Raw genomic sequence first — 18234 nt, forward strand, 5'->3', positions numbered from 1 at the left:
AAATGAAAAAGTGCAAAGTACACCGGAGTGGGCTGGTTCACTCGGCTTCTGACTCCTATTCTTCCCATTGGTATACCTGGTGTTACACTCATAAATTTCTAAATTTTCCAGCGTATAGCTAGACGAGGCAGAGGTGAGGCACTGCTTGGGAGGAGTGGGGGAATGAAACAGTGCTTCCTGGAAGCACTCCTCATTCCTTAGGTCAGAATTATTCACTCCTTCCTCTGAGCTAATTTCTTGGACCTTGCACAATAGCTAAATTGTATATATATGCCCAAGCTCTTGGACGGAAAGCTGGGTATTTCTCATTGTATATTCTTTTTTCTCTGCCTTCAATAGAGAACCGGTTTCACTCAAGAAATCCCCTCTGGACCAGGCACAGTGGCTCACACCTGTAATCCCAACACTTTGGGAAGCTAAGGCAGGCAGATCACCTAAGGTCGGGCATTTGAGACCAGCCTGACCAACATGGAGAAACCCCGTCTCTAACAAAAATACAAAATTAGCTGGGTGGGTGGCACATGCCTGTAATCCTAGCGACTCGGGAGGCTGAGGCAGGAGAATCACTTGAACCCAGGAGCAGAATTTTCAGTAAGCCTAGATTGTGCCATTGTATTTCAGCCTGGGAGACAAGAGCAAAACTCTGTCTCAAAAAAGAAAGAAAAGAAAAGAAATCCTCTCTGGATCATCTAATTCTGCTCAAACTCCCACCAAGTTCCAGAGCCACACATGCCATTCTCCTTCTCTCTGCTGTGACCACTGTCCAATCCTATACTCTTTGGAGGCCACCACTCACTTTTATACCCTGACCCTGGGACTCCTTTCTTGCTGCCAACCTGAGTACTGAGAAATGGTAGCTGAAAGCAGCTCAGAGGAAGACCGAGAGCCTGAAGGGTGCTCACCTTGGCCCTCGTCTCAACATCTCCCATCTATAACTCTTCTTCCTTATTTCTATAGATTTGCACATTTTAAAAATGATGAGAAGAAAACTCTCCTTTCAATGTGTTGGGAGGATGTGAGAGTGGTGCCCCCTGGGTGGACTCAGGAATACTATTAATACTACACAAAAGAGAAGAACAAGGGCTTCTTTAAGATACACAAAAAGGACACATTTTGGGAGCTGTGTACAGGCCCCTAGAATCATAGAGACCATTGCTAAATGAGCCTTCACAGGCCACTCCAAGCCCCTTACTTTAAAGATGAAGAATCAATGCTAAGTAAACTGCCCTGCGACAGCTAGGTAGTACCAGGCAGAAAACATTATCTCCTGGCCCCTATCTGAATCTGAAAACATCCACTCTATAGAGTGCCAGTTGCTATGAGAGTATTACAGCACAGGGAAAGAGTCAACTTCCTCCCCTTCAAGAGCCAAGTAACAAAAAAAGGTACATTAATATTAAAAATTGCAAATAAAAATCCTTCTAACACTTTGCAGACTGGCACAGCTGTTTGCCCATGAGGCTGTCCTCTGGCATTTGGCTGGATGCCCACCCTAAGCCTGGGCACTCTATCTCAGCTACCTTAAGAGGAGACAGGACCTTCAACTATGTCACAGTACCCCACCCTGCCCAGACACCCAGGACCACCTGCCAGAAGACAGTGCTCTACCAAGGGTTCCCCTTAGGTCCAGTCTCAGGGGACTCCTTTGGAAACACGCCAGCCTGGCACCAGAGTGATCCACGGGAGACCTCATTCTCTCTCACCAACTGCAATGTAGGAAGGACCCTCAAGCCATCTCGCAAGGGAAGTACCTGGTAAAAAGCCAGCAAAGGACCTGGAAATCCCTGAGAGGACCTGCCTAGCTTCACTGCCAGAGCCACTTCAGTGAAAAATCTATGAGAGCTTCATTTACTCATGAGCTAGAGGAATTCAAGGATGCCATCCAGCTCTGGGGCAATTAAACTCATTAGAAGGCCAAGGGGGAAACAAAGTATCTGAAGTATCTTTTTTTTTTTTTTTGAGACAGAGTTTTGCTCTTGTTACCCAGGCTGGAGTGCAATGGCCCGATCTCGGCTCACCACAACCTCCGCCTCAGGCAATTCTCCTGCCTCAGCCTCCTGAGTAGCTGGGATTACAGGCACGCGCCACCATGCCCAGCTAATTTTTTGTATTTTTAGTAGAGATGGGGTTTCACCATGTTGACGAGGATGGTCTCGATCTCTTGACCTCGTGATCCACCCGCCTCTGCCTCCCAAAGTGCTGGGATTATAGGCATAAGCCACCGTGCCCAGCATCCTGAAGTATCTTTACACCAGTATTCAAACCTCTTGCTATACAGGCATAAGCTCGTAAGTCAGTTTATAGGTATGTCAGGAGGCCCAGGCGCGAGCCTGCCTCTGTCAACAGTTTGCTTACTACCTCCGAATCATTTTCAAATGTGCAAAAAGGCAGGGGCATAAACTAAAATATCTCTCAGCTCCTTCTAGCACTAATATTCTAGGTATCACTGAATATAATTATGCAAACAGCAGCTGCGTGCGGTGGCTCACATCTGTAATCCCAGCACTTTGGGAGGCTGAGGTGGGAGGATCAGCATGGGCCCTGGAGTTCAAGACCAGCCTGGCACCATCGTGAGACCCTGCCTCTACTGAAAAAAAGAAAAAGCTGCTAATTTCTAGTCCCTTCCAACATACCAAAATCATCTGAAGATAAAACCTTCTGAGTGAATCCTGTGAGAAAGGAAAGAAACTTTTTATCTGAGGAATCCCTTTAAATTATCAGGTCCAGAGAGGCGCTAAAATGTGACAGCAGTCACCTCATTCCCCCCTTGGGTTAAATAATTACCTCTTGAAGCCCCTTGCTATGTGGGTTCTAGACTAACTGACACCACTAAGTCATAAAATGCTAACACTGGACATCGTAACTCATACCCTATAGTCCAACAACATAGTCCAACAATGTACAGCCCATCACTAATCCATGTTATTTCGACAAACCGATGAGAATTCCTGTCAAATAACTTTGTGTCAGTCCTCTCCTTGTCTGCTTTTGCCCTTAAGAGCCTGTGCTAACAAAGGCCAAAGGAAGCACTCCCCTAGGCAACTTGGAAGTGTATCCTGGGCAGCTGTCCTCACTTTGGTTCAAGAAAACTGTTAAAAATTATATTTTGGGTCTCAGCTTCTTCCTTTAGGTTGACACCTATATATTACTGAAGGTGAAAGGATGAATACAGGGACTCATAAGCTGCCCAGTCCTTCCCTAACAACTGAGGAGCCACTCTGTTGCTTACGTGGTACAGATGCTTGATTTATCTCAAACGGTCTAACGAGGCTCCTTTATGTTGCGTATAAAAACTGAAGTTACCCACAGCAGAATGTTGCTAAGAAAACTCCTCAAGAAGAAGCTGAAATCCATAGATATAAGGTCTAATAAGCCACTGCAAGATATGGAAGATGTGGCCTCACAATTGCATACATATCGAAAAAAGAAAAAAAAAATTCTGCTTGGGAGTTCTGGTTGATGATAAGCTCAACAGAAGGCAATAATATAATTTAAGATGCCAAATAAAGCAATACAATCTAGATGGCATTAAGACATGAAAGAATCATGTAGATGTTACATAACTCAGAATTGCCAGACTTTGTGTTCTGTTCCAAACAGCATGCTATAAAGGGAGTAATGAAATACAGTGGTATATCCAGGGGTCAGAACCAGGGTCAAGAAGGGTAGGAAACCAACGAAATGAGGACTGGTTGAAAGCGCTGAGAAGGTTCTACCTAGCAACTTGAGAGGTACAAAAACTGTCTTTAAAAGCTGTCATATGCATTAGACTTGTTATTTGGGGCCTCAATGATCAGGCAGTAAGTGGAGAGTCAAGATGGCTGATTTTTGGCTAGGCATAAGGAAGAACTTTCTATCAAAGACAGATCTGTTCCAAATAGAACAGATCACTCTGAGAAAAAGCCTGTTCCCTTATCCCTGGAAAAATCCACGCAGAAGCCCTTTCTCAGAGCAGTTATGTAAGGATTCAAGCACCAGACAGCGGGTGCAGCCGCTCCCTGGAGTTCTTTCTAGGGTTCTTTCTGGAAACCAAGGTCTCTTCCTCCTGCTCTCCGTCCATCCCCTTCATTGCCAGCCTCCACGGCCACGCTGCCCTTGGGCTCCCTTTGATGAAATCTAATAGCCAAGTCTATTGCTGCAATTGCCAGTTCCCACCCTACTGGAGATTTTAATAGTACCTATTAACTGTCCATATGAGGGTTATACTATACAGAGCTGAAGGCAAGCTTGTCCTTCAGATTTTTGATGACAATGAACAGAATACAAAGTCCGAATCTGCATTAGATATTTAGACTCAGAAGGGTGAGCAGAAGAGTGAGCAACTAAGAAAAGTCTGCATGTTTGATGGCCAAGAAAAATTAAAAACAAAAATTTAAGTGTACCAACCTTAAAACATTTCCTTTTCCCTTATATAACTATTTTTTTAGTTGTATAAATGACAAGAGTTGCTCTTCAATCTACAGAATACGCTATTTTCAGCTTGGCACTGAAAATGAGCAGGGGGGATTGCTTTGGGCAATGAATGCAGTATGGAAGATGTACATGCAAAATGAATTTTTATTTTAAAAAATAAAATAAATTTTATTTGTTTTAAAAAATAAAAAATTTTCTGTGTTACATTTTCTGGAGCTGGGCAATTTTAAAGGGGAATTCTACTGTGGTTTTTTTTTTTTTTTTTTTTTTTTTTTTTTTTTTTTTTTAAGGCAAAGCCAGAAATTTTTCTATTAAATTTAGATGCTGATGTGATTCAGGACTCAGGAGAACATAACCGGGTTGTTAAAAGTTTTGCTCTAATCCTAAAGTTGTTTTCTTATTTTGATACAGAATTGAGAAGATTGCATTAGAGGATTTCTAAGTACACTTTCATTTATAAAGTTTCAGGATTCCAATTTCAATTTTTTAGTGACTGGGTTTCTACAAAATAAAGGATGATTAAGACTCTAAATAGATGGTAACATATTCTAAACTTGCACCATCTAGTACAGTAACCACTAGCCATAAATAGCCACTTCATACTTGAAATACAGTTCGGTAAAATTGAAATGTATGCATACTAGATTTCAATGAACTGGTACCAAAAAAATTGTTAAATATCTCATGAATAATTTTTATATGATTATATATTGCAATGATATCTGGGATATGTTGGGTTAAATGAAACATATTTCAATGAAAAAAACAAACAGATTTCTGGGCCCAACTTGATTCCACCTGAGCTTTTTATTTATTTATTTATTTTTAATTAATTTTTTTTTTTTTTGAGATGGAGTTTTACTCTTGTTGCCCAGGCTGCAGTGCAGTAGTGAGATCTCAGCCTGTTGCAACCTCTGCCTCTAGGTTCAAGAGATTCTTCAGCCTCAGCCTCCCCAGTAGCTGGGATTACAGGTACGCACCACCACACCTAGCTAATTTTTTGTATTTTTAGTAAAGATGGGGTTTCATCATGTTGGCCCAGGCTGGTCTTGAACTCCTGACCTCAGGTGGTCCACATGCCTCAGCCTCCCTGGGATTACAGGCATGAGCCAGCACGCCTATGTACTTTTTTTTTTTTTTTTTTGATACAGTGTCTTGCCCTGTCCCCCAGGCTGGATTGCAGTAGCACGATCTCGGCTCACTACAACCTCTGCCTCCTGGGTTCAAGCAATTCTCCAGCCTCAGCCTCCCGAGTAGCTGGGACTACAGGCACCCACCACCATGCCCAGCTAATTTTTCGTATTTTTAGTAGGGATGAAGTTTCTCCATGTTGGCCAGGCTGGTCTCAAACTCCTTACCTCAAGGGATCCACCCAAAGTGATGGGATTCCAGGCAAGAGGCACTTTAACTAGCTTCCTAGGTGATCTTGATTATAGGTAGATTTATATAAAGCACTACAAAAAATATATGATCTTATTATGATAGGTATACCTTGGGCCTCAACTCCTACCAGAATTCATGCATCTGACACCTGTTTGCAAGCTAAAAGTGTCATCCATTATTCTGAAACAATTATACTGGGTTGGACTTTGGAACCCAGAATAGCAGCAAATTCCCCAGATGTATTTTCTTTTCTTTATTGCTGGAATTCTAAAAACATGAACAAGAACACAGGCCGTATTAATATGTGTGGTCTACAAGAGAGGGAAGTAAAATAGTTTGACTTCTACATAATTTGTTTTTCATCAGATAGAAGTCCATCCAATTTACCAAAGCTGAATATTCCATAAATTGAGACTTTTGCCTGTATGAGTCTGATGATAGAGCAGGCACAGGGTAGCTGCTGACCTCAGCAGGTTCTGCACAGAGCAGCTGCTGAACAGGCAAACATGCAGACTTTTACCCACAACCACGAAGATCAGTTGATGTTAGGACCAGGCATGACTTCCGAGAAGATCAAGCTCCAGCTTCCCACTTGGAAGTCAGAAAACCAAGGTCCACACAGAAAGGCTGAATCATTCAGGCCCCAAGTGTTCAAAGATTTGAGATGATAATCTAGCAAACCAGCATCGCAGTCCAGTGTTCTTTCTACCACACCTTAAATTATCTACCCTTCTCAAAATCTCCCTGAGAACAAAGATGGCCTCAGAGACTGGGGCAGGATTAGGTCTGCAGGGGGTATTCTGCATAATAAAAAGTACCTGAGGCCAGGCTCAGTGGCTCAGCCTGTAATCAGAGCACTTTGGGATGCCGAGGCGGGTGAATCACAAGGTCAGGAGTTTGAGACCAGCCTGGCTAATATGGTGAAACCCCATCTCTCCTAAAAATACAAAAATTAGCTGGGCATGGTGTGCGCAACTGTAGTCCCAGCTACTTGGGAGGCTGAGGCAAGAGAATTGCTTGAACCCAGGAGATGGAGGTTACAGTGAGCCAAGTCACTGTACTCCAGCCTAGGCGATGGAGCGAGACTCCACCTCAAAACTAAACAAATGAATGACTGAATGAATGAATGAATGAAAAAGAAAAAGAAAGTACCTGAGCTTGGAGTCTGGTAGTGTGACTCTGAGCAAGTTACTTAATCTCCCTTTGCCTTAGTTTCTTCATCTGAAAGATGTCATTAATAACATCTATTTCACAATATTGTTATGAAGCTAGGAGGAAAAAATAAACATTAGATATGTAGTCTGGAACATAATAAACCCTCATTAATGATAGCTAGTATGATTATTACTACAGAGAAGTTCAAGGACAGGAAGTGAGAAAGTTCATTAAACAGTCTGCAGTACAGGCTCCATTTAACATTCTGGATAGTGGAGCCAGGTCCCTATCAGGGAGATGATGATCTAAGTGACATAAACACCTCAGTAACTCACAGACAAATTTTCTAACTTCATGGAAAATGAAAGCACACAGGAGCACTTCCTACTTGAGGTGGCCATTAAGAACTAGCCCTGGGCCGGCACGATGGCTGACATCTCTAATCCCAGCACTTTGGGAGGCTAAGGTGGGAGGATTGCTTTAGCTCAGGAGTTCTAAACCAGCCTGGACAAAATAGTGAGACCTCATCTCTAAAAAAAAAAAATACAAAATAATAATAATAATTGAAAGTTTAGCACCAAGGGTCACTTTTATTAAAAAAAAAAAAAAAAAAAGAAAAAGAAGAATAATTAAAAGTAAAAAACAACTGGCCCTGGGTATCAAGGCTTCCAAGAGAAATGTTTTGGGGGATAAAAGAAGAGACAACCCCAAAAGCAGCACCATATTGTTCCTATACCAGCCTACTTTAAGCGCCCCATCCATCGGACCCCATACCCATTAAATAGAGGCTACCTTTATGCTCTCATCACAGTAAGGCCTGGCCAAAGGAGAGAGGTACAGGATTCTTCCAAGGCCTGGGTGGAGGTAAACAGAGTGAGTGTGAGTTTCCTCTGAGGGAAACAAGAGAAGGCCTGGATGGAAATAAGCAGATTCAATGTGAGTTTTCTCTATGGGAAAAAGAGAAAAGCTGGCCTAGGTGTGAGTAGCGTTAATCAGTCACACACTTCAGAAGGCCAGGAAAAGCAGAAATGGAAGACCATTTGCTCATCTGACCTTTGAAGAGATATCAAGCATTTAAAGAACTGAGACACGCACTGACTCACTGGAAGGGAGAGGGAGGTGATTAAAAAAAAAGAAGAAGAAAAAAAGAAAAGAGGAGGATGATCCCAGATGGTCGAAAAATAGGAACAGCTCTGGATTGCAGTTCCCAGCAAAAACGCAGAGGGTGAGTGATCACTGCATTTCCAAATGAATTTTTACTGCCCACAGATCAGGAGATTCCAGGGCAAAAAAGCACCACGAGTCTCCAGTGCAGCTGTTTCAGCTGGTGCAGCGGGTCTCTGCACAAAAACTCACACAAATTCAGGCGCTGTTTTAACTGGTGACTGGAATGCCTGGGACACCGAGTCACCCATTCAACTGAAAAAAAGGGGGCTGAAACAGGGAGCCAGGTGATCTGGCTCGGCGGGTCTCGCCCCGACAAAGACAAGCAATCTGAAATGCTCCGGACTGAGAGTTTTACAGCAAGCACAGCTGGACCTGGGACAGTCCAGCTCTGTGGGGGAGGGGCATCTGCCATTACTGAGGTAGTCCACTACTACTGAGGCAGTCTGCCATTACTGAGGCAGTCCACCACAAGCGAGGTAGTCCACCATTACCGAGGCAGTCCACCACTACCAAGGTAGTCCACCATTACCGAGGCAGTCTGCAATTACCGAGGCAGTCTGCCATTGCAGAGACAGTCTGCCATTACTGAGGCAGACCACCATTACCAAGGCAGGTTTTTGTTTTTTTTTTTTTGAGACAGAGTCTTGCTCTGTCACCAGGCACCAGGCTGGAGTGCAGTAGTGTGATATCGGCTCACTGCAACCTCCACCTCCTGGGTTTAAGCAATTCTCCTGCCTCAGCCTCCCTAGTAGCTGGGACGACAGGCATGTGCCACCACACCCAGCTAATTTTTGTATTTTAGTAGAGATGGGGTTTTGCCATGTTGGCCAGGATGGTCTAGATCTCCTGACCTTGTGATCCACCCTCCCCAGCCTCCCAAAGTGCTGGGATTATAGGTATGAGCCACTGCATCCAGCCCACCAAGGCAGTTCTAACTATACCCCTATAAACAAAACTGCAAGGAAGTTCATACAGCCCCTGGGCAGAGCCCACAGCATCTCAGCAATGCCTCCGCTGGCAGACTGCAACTAGGCTACCTCCTTGCTGGGCAGGGCATCTCTGAAAAAAGGCAGAAGCACAAGAACTTTTAAATAAAGCCCCACCTTCCCAGGACACAGCACCTGGGGGAAAAAAAAAAGGCAGTTAAGAGTTCTGCTGTAGCAGACTTAAATGTACCTGCCCAGCAGCTCTGAATGGAAAAACAGAGCTCACAGCTCAGCACTTGAGCTCCTATAAGGGACAAACTGTCTCCTCAAGCAGCTCCCTGACCCCAATATATGCAGTGATACCTCATAAAGGAGAGCTCAGGTTGACATCTGGTGGGTATCCTTCTGGGACAAAGATAACAGAAGAAGAAACTGGCAGCAACTCTTATGGTTCTACAGCCACTAAGGGTGACCCCAGGCAAGCAGGGTCTGGAATGGACCTCCAGCAGTCCTACAGCAGAGGGCCCTGACTATTAGAAGGAAAACTAAGAAACAGAAAGAATGAATTTCATTATGAACAAAAAGGACGTCCAGAGACCCCATCTGAAATCCACCAACTACAAAGACCACAGGGAGATAAATCCGCAAAGATGGGAAGCAACCAGCACAAAAAGGATGAAAATACCCAAAACCAGAATGCCTCTCCTCCTCCAAGGGATCAAAACTCCTCACCAGCAAGGGGACAAGGCTGGATGTAGAATGAGTCTGATGAATTGACAGAAACAGGCTTCAGAAGGTGGGTAATAACAAATTTCTCTGAGCTAAAAGATCCTGTTCTAAGACAATGCAAAGAAACTATGAACCTTTAAAAAAAAGGTTTAACGAAATGCTAACAAGAATAAATAGCTTAGAGAGGAAGATAAATGAATTGATGGAGCTGAAAAACACAACACGAGAACTTCATGAGGCATACACAAGTTTCAATAGCTGAATCGTCCAAGCAGAAGAAAGGATATCAGAGATTGAAGATCAACTCAATGAAATAAAACGAGAGACAAGATTGCAGAAAAAAGAGTAAAAAGAAATGAACAAAGCCTCCAAGAAATATGGGATTATGTGAAAAGACCTAATCTACATTTGATAGGTGTACCTGAATGTGATGGAGAGAATGAATCCAAGCTGGAAAATACTCTTCAGGATATTATCCAGGAGAACTTCCACAAGCTAGCAAGGCAGGCCAATATTCAAGTCCAGGAAATACAGAGAACACCACAAATATATTCCTCAAGAAGAGCAACCCCAAGGCACATAATCGTCAGATTCAACAGGGTTGAAATGAAAGAGAAAATGCTAAGGGCAGCCAGAGAGAAAGGTCAGGTTACCCACAAAGGGAAACCCATCAGACTCACAGTGGATCTCCCAGCAGAAACCCTACAAGCCAGAAAAGAGTGGGGGGCCAATATTCAATATCCTTAAAGAAAAGAACTTTCAACCTAGAATTTCATTATCTAGCCAAACTAAGCTTCGTAAGTGAAGAAGAAATAAAATCCTTTATGAACAAGCAATTGCTCAGAGATTTCATCACCACTAGGCCTGCTCTGCAAGACCTCCTGAAAGAAGCACTAAACACAGAAAGGAACAACCAGTACCAGCCACTCCAAAAATGTACCAAATAGTAAAGAGCAACAACACATTGAAGAAAATGCATCAACTAATGGGCAAAACAACCAGCTACCATCAAAATGGCAGGATCAAATTCACACATAACAATATTAACCTTAAATGTAAATGGGCTAAATGCCTCAATCAAAAGGCACAGACTGGCAAATTGGATAAAAAGTCAAAACCCATTGGTGTGCTGTATTCAGGAAACCCATCACAAATGCAAGGATACACATAGGCTCAAAATAAAGGGATGGAGGAAGAACTACCAAGCAAATGGGGAGAAAAAAAAAAAAAAAAAAAAAAGCAGAAGTTGCAATCCTAGTCTCTGATAAAATAGACTTTAAACCAACGAAGATCAAAAGAGACAAAGAAGGGCATTACCTAATGGTAAGTAAAAGGACCAATGCAACAAGAAGAGCTAATGATCCTAAGTATATATGCACCCAATACAGAAGCACCCAGATACATAAAGCAAGTTCTTAGTGACCTATGGACAGACTTAGACTCCCATACAATAATAATGGGAGACTTTAACACTCCACTGTCAATATTAGGCAGATCAAAGAGACAGAAAATTAATACGGATATCCAGGACTTGAACTCGGATCTGGACCAAGTGGACCTAATAGACATCTACAGAACTCTCCACCCCAAATCCAAAGAATATACATTCTTCTCAGCACCACATCACACCTACTCTAAAATTAACCACATAATTGGAAGTAAATCACTCCTCAGCCAATGCAAAAGAATGGAAATCATAACAAACAGTCTCTCAGACCACAGTGCAATCAAATTAGAACACAGAATTCAGAAACTAACTCAGAACCACACAACTTCATGGAAACTGAACAACTGGCTCTTGAATGCTGACTGGATAAACAATGAAATAAAGGCAGAAATAAAGATATTCTTCAAAACCAACGAGAATGAAGACACAACATACCAGCATCTCTGGGACACATTTAAAGCAGTGTCTAGAAGAAAATTTATAGCAATAAATGCCATATATGCCCACATAAGAAGCAAGGACGTATCTAAAATTGACATCCTATCATCAAAATTAAAAGAGCTAGAGGAGCAAGATTAAAAAACAAAAAAACAGAAGAAAACTGAAAAGCTAGCAGAAGACAAGAAATAACAAAGATCAGAGCAGAACTGAAAGAGAGAAAGACACAAAAAACCCTTCAAAAAATCAATAAATCCAGGAGCTGGTTTTATGAAAAGATCAAAACAAAACAGGCAGACCACTAGCCAGATTAATAAAAATGAAAAGAGAGAATAATCAAATAGATGCAATAAAACATGATAAAGTGGATATCACCACAGATTCCACAGAAATACAAACCACCATCAGAGATTACTACAAAAAACTCTATGCACATAAACCAGTAAGCCTGGAAGAAATGGATAAATTCCTGGACACTTGCATCCTCCCAAGCCTAAACCAGGAAGAAGTCGAAACCCTGAATACACAAATAACAAGGGCTGAAATTGAGGCAGCAATTAATAGCTTACCAACCAAAGAATGCTCAGGTTCAGAAGGGTTCACAGCTGAATTCTACCAGACATACAAAGAGGAGCTGGTACCACTCCTTCTGAAACTATTCCAAATAATCCAAAAAGGGGAAATTCTTCCCAAATCATTTTATGAGACCAACATCATCCTGATATGAAAACCCGGCAGAAGACTCAAAAAGAAAAGAAACTTCAGGCCAATATCCATGACGAACATAGAAGCAAAAATATTCAATAAAATACTGGCAAGCCAATTGCAACAGCACATCAAAAACCTTATCCACCATGATCAAGTAGGCTATATCCCTAAGATGCAAAGCTGGTTCAACATACACAAGTCTATAAACGTAATTCACTACATAAACAGAACCAAACACAAAAATCACCTGGATTATCTCAATTGATACAGAGAAGGCCTTTGACAAAATTCAACAGCCCTTTATGCTAAAAACCCTGAATAAACCAGGTATCGATGGAACGTATCTGAAAATAATAAAAGCTATTTATGACAAACCCACAGCCAATATCATACTGAATGGGCAAAAACTGGAAGCATTCCCTTTGAAATATGACATTAGACAAGGATGCCCTCTCTCACCACTCCTATTCAATATAATAGTGGAAGTTCTAGCCGGAGCAATCAGGCAAGTAAAAGAAATAAAGGGTATTCACTTAGGAAAGGAGGAAGTCAAATTGTCTCTATTTGCAGATGACATGATTGTACATTTAGAAGACCCCATTGTCTCAGTCCAAAATCTCCTGAAACTGATAAGCAACTTCAACAAAGTCTCAGGATACAAAATCAATGTGCAGAGATCACAAGCATTCCTATATACCAATAACAGACTAACAGAGAGCCAAACCAAGAATGAACTGCCATTCATAAATGCTACAAAGAGAATAAAATACATAGGAATACAACTAACAAAGGATGTAAAGGACCTCTTCAAGGAGAACTACATACCACTGCTCAATGAAATAAGAGAGGACACAAACAGATGGAGAAACATTCCATGCTCATGGTTAGGAACAATCAATATCATGAAAATGGCCATAATGCCCAAAGTTTAACTTATAGATTCAATGCTATCCTCATCAAGCTACCAATGGCCTTCTTCACAGAACTGGAAAAAAACCACCTTAAACTTCATATGGAACCAAAAGAGAGCCTGCATAACCAAGTCAATCGTAAGCAAAAAGAACAAAGCTGGAGGGAGGCATCAAACTACCTGACTTCAAACTATACTACTACAAGGCTACAGTAATCAATACAGCATGGTACTGGTACCAAAACAGAGATATAGACCAATGGAACAGAACAGAGGCCTCAGAGGCAATGCCACACATCTACAGCCATGTGATCTTTGACAAACCTGACAAAAACAAGCAACAGGGAAAGGATTCCCTGTTTAATAAATGGTGTTTGAAAAACTGGCTAGCCATGTGCAGAAAGCAGAAACTGGACCCCTTCCTGACACCTTACACTAAAATTAACTCCAGATGGAATAAAGACTTAAACATAAGACCTAACACCATAAAACCCCTAGAAGAAAACCTAGGCAAAACCATTTAGGACATAGGCATAGGCAAGGACTTCATGACTAAAACATCAAAAGCATTGGCAACAAAAGCCAAAATTAGACAAATGGGATCTAATTCAACTCCAGAGCTTATGTACGGCAAAAGAAACAATCATTAGAGTGAACTGGCAACCAACAGAATAGGAAAAAATTTTTGTCATCTACTTATATCCAGAATGTACAAAGAACTAAAACAGATTTATAAGAAAAAAACAAACAAACCCATTCAAAAGTGGGCAAAGGATATGATCAGGCACTTTTCAAAATAAGACATGTATGAGGCCAACAAACATGAAAAAATGCTCATCATCACTGGTCACTAGAGAATGCAGATCAAAACTACATTGAGATACCATCTCACTCCAGTTACAATGGCAATCATTAAAAAATCTTGAGACAACAGATGCTGGAGAGGATGTGGAGAAATAGGAACACTTTTACACTGTTGGTGGGAGTGTAAATTAGTTCAACCATTGTGGAAGACTGTGCGACGATTCCTTAATGGAAGACTGTGCGACGATTCCTTAAGGACATAGAAACAGAAATTCCATTTGACCCAGCAATCCCATTACTGGGTATATATCCAAGAGATTATAAATCATTCTATTATAAAGACATATGAACAGGTATGTTCATTGCAGCACTGTTTACAATAGCAAAGACTTGGAACCAACCCAAATGCCCATCGATGATAGACCGGACAGGGAAAATGTGGCACATACACACAATGGAATACTAAGCAGCCATAAAAATGATAAGTTTGTGTCCTTTGTAGGGATATGGATGAACCTGGAAACCATCATTCTCAGCAAACTGACACAAGAACAGAAAGTCAAACACCACATGTTCTCACTCATAGGCGGGTGTTGAACAATGAGAACACATGGACACAGGGAGGGGAGCATCACACACTGAGGTCTGTTAGGGGGGACTAGGGGAGGGACAGTTGGGGGTAGGGAGTTGGGGAGGGATAACATGGGGAATAAGGCCAGATATGGGTGATGGAGATGAAGGCAGCAAACCACATTGCCATGTATGTACCTATGCAACAATCCTGCATGTTCTTCACATGTGCCCCAGAACCTAAAGTGCAATAATATGTGTATATATATATATATATATGAAAAGAAAAAGCAGGAGTACTTAACATGAGAATAGTTACCCGACACAAAGAAATAAATAGAAACAAAGTACTCACAAGAGTGGACATCTGCCCCATCCACTCTACATGCTAGTGAGTGGACATCTGCTCCATCCACTCTACATGCTAGTAAGTCCAGTCCTAGAATGTCACAGACTCTGAGTTTAAAGAAAACTTAAAACTTTATCTAGTCCAACCCTCTACCCAACAATCTAATTTCATCCACAACACCCCCAAAGTAATTGCCCAGAGATGAGTACCTCCAGTGACAGGGAACTCCATGCTCAGTGTTCTAATACGGGAGATCACTAATTCTTTGAAAGTTTTTACACTTACCAAACACTCTTCCCTTACGGCACTTTCTCCTATTGGTCCCAGTTGTAATCTTCAGAATATTACAAAATAAATGGAATCCCTTTTGCTTACACTGTCTTTGAAACAGAAACAGCTTTGAGCACTTCAAACTGCCACAAGAGGAGGCTGACAGAACAGCTACATGCCTTAAAGGGAAAACAAGGACTTCAGAGCAGGCAATTACAAATGATGCAATCAGAAAACAAAGGGAGAGGCTTAATGCTGTTACCAGCACAGCCTCTGCTGCACACAGCCTCCATCCCCAGGCAAACTTTGAGTCTCAAACACAAAGTGAATGACAGAGCTATTTGTGTCCCTTTCTACTTGACTTCAACAACATCTTTAAAGAAAACATGTTCTAAATGTACAAGTAAGTTAATTACTGTAAACGACGCTGTTCGCAAGAGTCAGAAGAGGGCCCTGATCATGTTTAAAGTAATAAAAGACAGTTAAAAATCATTGAGTTGTTAGCATTTAGCTTAGACATAATACAGAAATAAGAAGAAAGAGGAGGAAAATTTTATGGCAACATAGGAATAAGCAGAAAAAACTACTTCCTAGACAACTGGATTGTCTTGTTGAAAGGTTAATATTTAGTGTACAGAGGGGTGGGGGAGGGGGAGGAATCTCTCTGAATAAAAAAAAAAAACAAACAGACCCTGGTCAGGGGGACTGGCTCACACCTGTAATCCCAATACTTTTAGAGGCCAAGGTGGGAGGATCGCTTGAGATCAGGAGTTTGAGATTAGCCTGGGTAACATACTGAGACTTCATCTCTATTAAAAAACAAACAAAAAACCAAACCTAGATGCACAGCCTCCAGATCACAGCAGAAGGGGCTGTTAAGAATTCAATTCCATCATTGTCTAGACTGAGAAACCTAAACCCAAGTCACCTAAGGTTGCCAGGTAAGCGGCAGAGCTAGGACAAAATCTCCTGACTCCTCAATCTCTGTTCTGTCCATTGCACCATGATGCTATCTTCAGCAAAATTCAAATAACTGCAAAACGTCCATCCAGATGAACAACCCCAAATCTCACAAGTTACAGAAAAAACAAAGCAAAGGTCTTTACATTCTTCAAGTTAATGTCAGGGCTCTGATGTTCACAACCTCAGCTCAGCCGCTCAGCCGCCCATCCTCCCAGGAGCACACTCCGATTCATATTTCATATTTTGGTGTGACTTACATAGAATCCAGGACGGTTAGAAACCAAACCTACAGAAGGATGAGCTTGCAGAAAAATAATGAACAAACAGGGAACCACACCCAGAGCAAACCAAACCCCAGCGGTGGAAAATGCAGACAGCTAAAAAGGGAGTGGACTAAAAGAGAAAGGGACAGAAAGGGTGCCTTTTCACACGTCAGGTTTCCCGCAGGAGGCAGTGTGGTGAAAAGCAAACAGCTGCTGAAGCTTAGGAGCATTTGCATTCCAGGCGTAGGTCTACGATTAACTCGCTGGGTGACCTTAGGGACGGCCTCCCCTTCCTGGAGTAAGGGCTAGGTTTCTCCAACTGTCCTGGGAGGGAGTTGCACCAGACGACTTCCCAGGGTCCTTGCAATTCTGACCCAAAAACCTATCATTAGCCAGTCTCGAGCAGGGCTCCCGCAGCATTTGCTGGGAACAGCTGGGGCCCTTGAGGAGGCGTCAAAGACGCCCTAGGATCTAGGGCGTTTGGGTTACCGTCACCTTCTACCCCTGTTTACCGCACTTGTCAAATAGGACGGTGAGCCACCCCCACCCCCAACCCCACGAGGTCGAGAAAGACAGCGCGAGGGGCAGGTATCCTCAGTTCGCCCAGTTCACCGAGGGGTGCCCGCGTCGTACCGCAGCTGCGGCCCGGGGGCGCCGAGGAGTCGCGGACCCGCAGCCCGGACGCGTCCGGTGCCTGACCTGGAGCATCTGCAACGCCGGAGGAAGGCGGGCGGGGTCCTGCCCCGGGCCGCGAGCGCCGCCAGCCGGAGCGCGTCAGTGGAGGAACTCCGGCTCGGATTCCGGCCCCGCCCTCGGGCTCCGGCTCTGGCTTCGGCACAGCCCACCTTTCCCTGCTTCAGGACCAGCCCCTCGCCATCCTCCAGCGCTGCCCCGGCAGTCGCTTCCGGGACCCGTCACGTGAGCCTGGCGCCCACGCCCGCGGCCGGGATCACGTGCTCCTTTGCGCGGCCGCCCCTTTTTTCCTCACTGAGCGCCGGCGCGCTGCTCCACAGCACCACCTGGCGACCTATGACTGCCACTGCTGGGAGGACTGTTGTGGGCGCTGGAGACCGCGAGGAGCGACTGAGCGGGGCACTGATCTTGGGCGTGGGACAGAGTCCAGTAGAAGAACACTGTCCCTTGAGTTGTGGGTTTGTGAAACATTGCTCATTTAAACACTGGCTATATTTTCTTTTACGCATCTCGATGGGTTTATATTGCTTTTATAAGAAATATGCCTATTTTAAAAAAACCTTCTAGTCAAATTTTCAGACGCATACACAAACTCATCTGTGGTTGCTACTGGAAATGGAACTGTGGGGTAAGGCGACACTATCTTTGAATACGTTTAAATTTTTAAAGTAACATTTTTAAATGGATGGCAACATTTCAGCGTTATATGTCTAGGCTTCTCCTTTTACCTCTTTGTTGCAGATTTTTCCTTTAACAAATATGTAACAAATAGACCTCAATTCAAAACTGTCTCAAGAGACAGAGAAGATCATTGTTTAATGATAAAGGGGTCAATTCATCAAGAGGGCACAATCATAAATACACATGCATGCAACATTGGAGCACCTAAATAAATACAACTAATATTAATGGCCATGAAGGGAGAAATAGATAGCAACACAGTAATAGTAGGAAAGTCAATATCCCACTTTCCACAATGGATAGAGCAACTAGAGAGAAAATAAGGAAGTAATGAACTTGAATTGCACTTTAAACCAAATGAACCT

At 42.8% G+C, this 18234-nt stretch overlaps 1 protein-coding gene across 10 annotated transcripts in view; it reads right to left on the reverse strand.

Annotated features, from left to right (window-relative positions):
• The window catches only part of SLC36A1 (solute carrier family 36 member 1), a 57893-nt gene extending 40480 nt beyond the window's left edge, over nucleotides 1-17413 (reverse strand). For 3 of the 10 annotated variants that reach the window (XM_074378978.1, XM_039470280.2, XM_074378982.1), the window contains exon 1: nucleotides 17129-17413. The gene's annotated coding sequence lies outside the window, so the exon portion shown is untranslated. The other 7 variants (XM_074378967.1, XM_074378957.1, XM_039470279.2 and 4 more) reach the window with 7 other exon arrangements.
• Nucleotides 17414-18234: the final 821 nt, after the last annotated feature.

The sequence above is a fragment of the Saimiri boliviensis genome, chromosome 1 (assembly GCF_048565385.1).
Source record: "Saimiri boliviensis isolate mSaiBol1 chromosome 1, mSaiBol1.pri, whole genome shotgun sequence".
NCBI lineage: Eukaryota > Metazoa > Chordata > Mammalia > Primates > Cebidae > Saimiri > Saimiri boliviensis.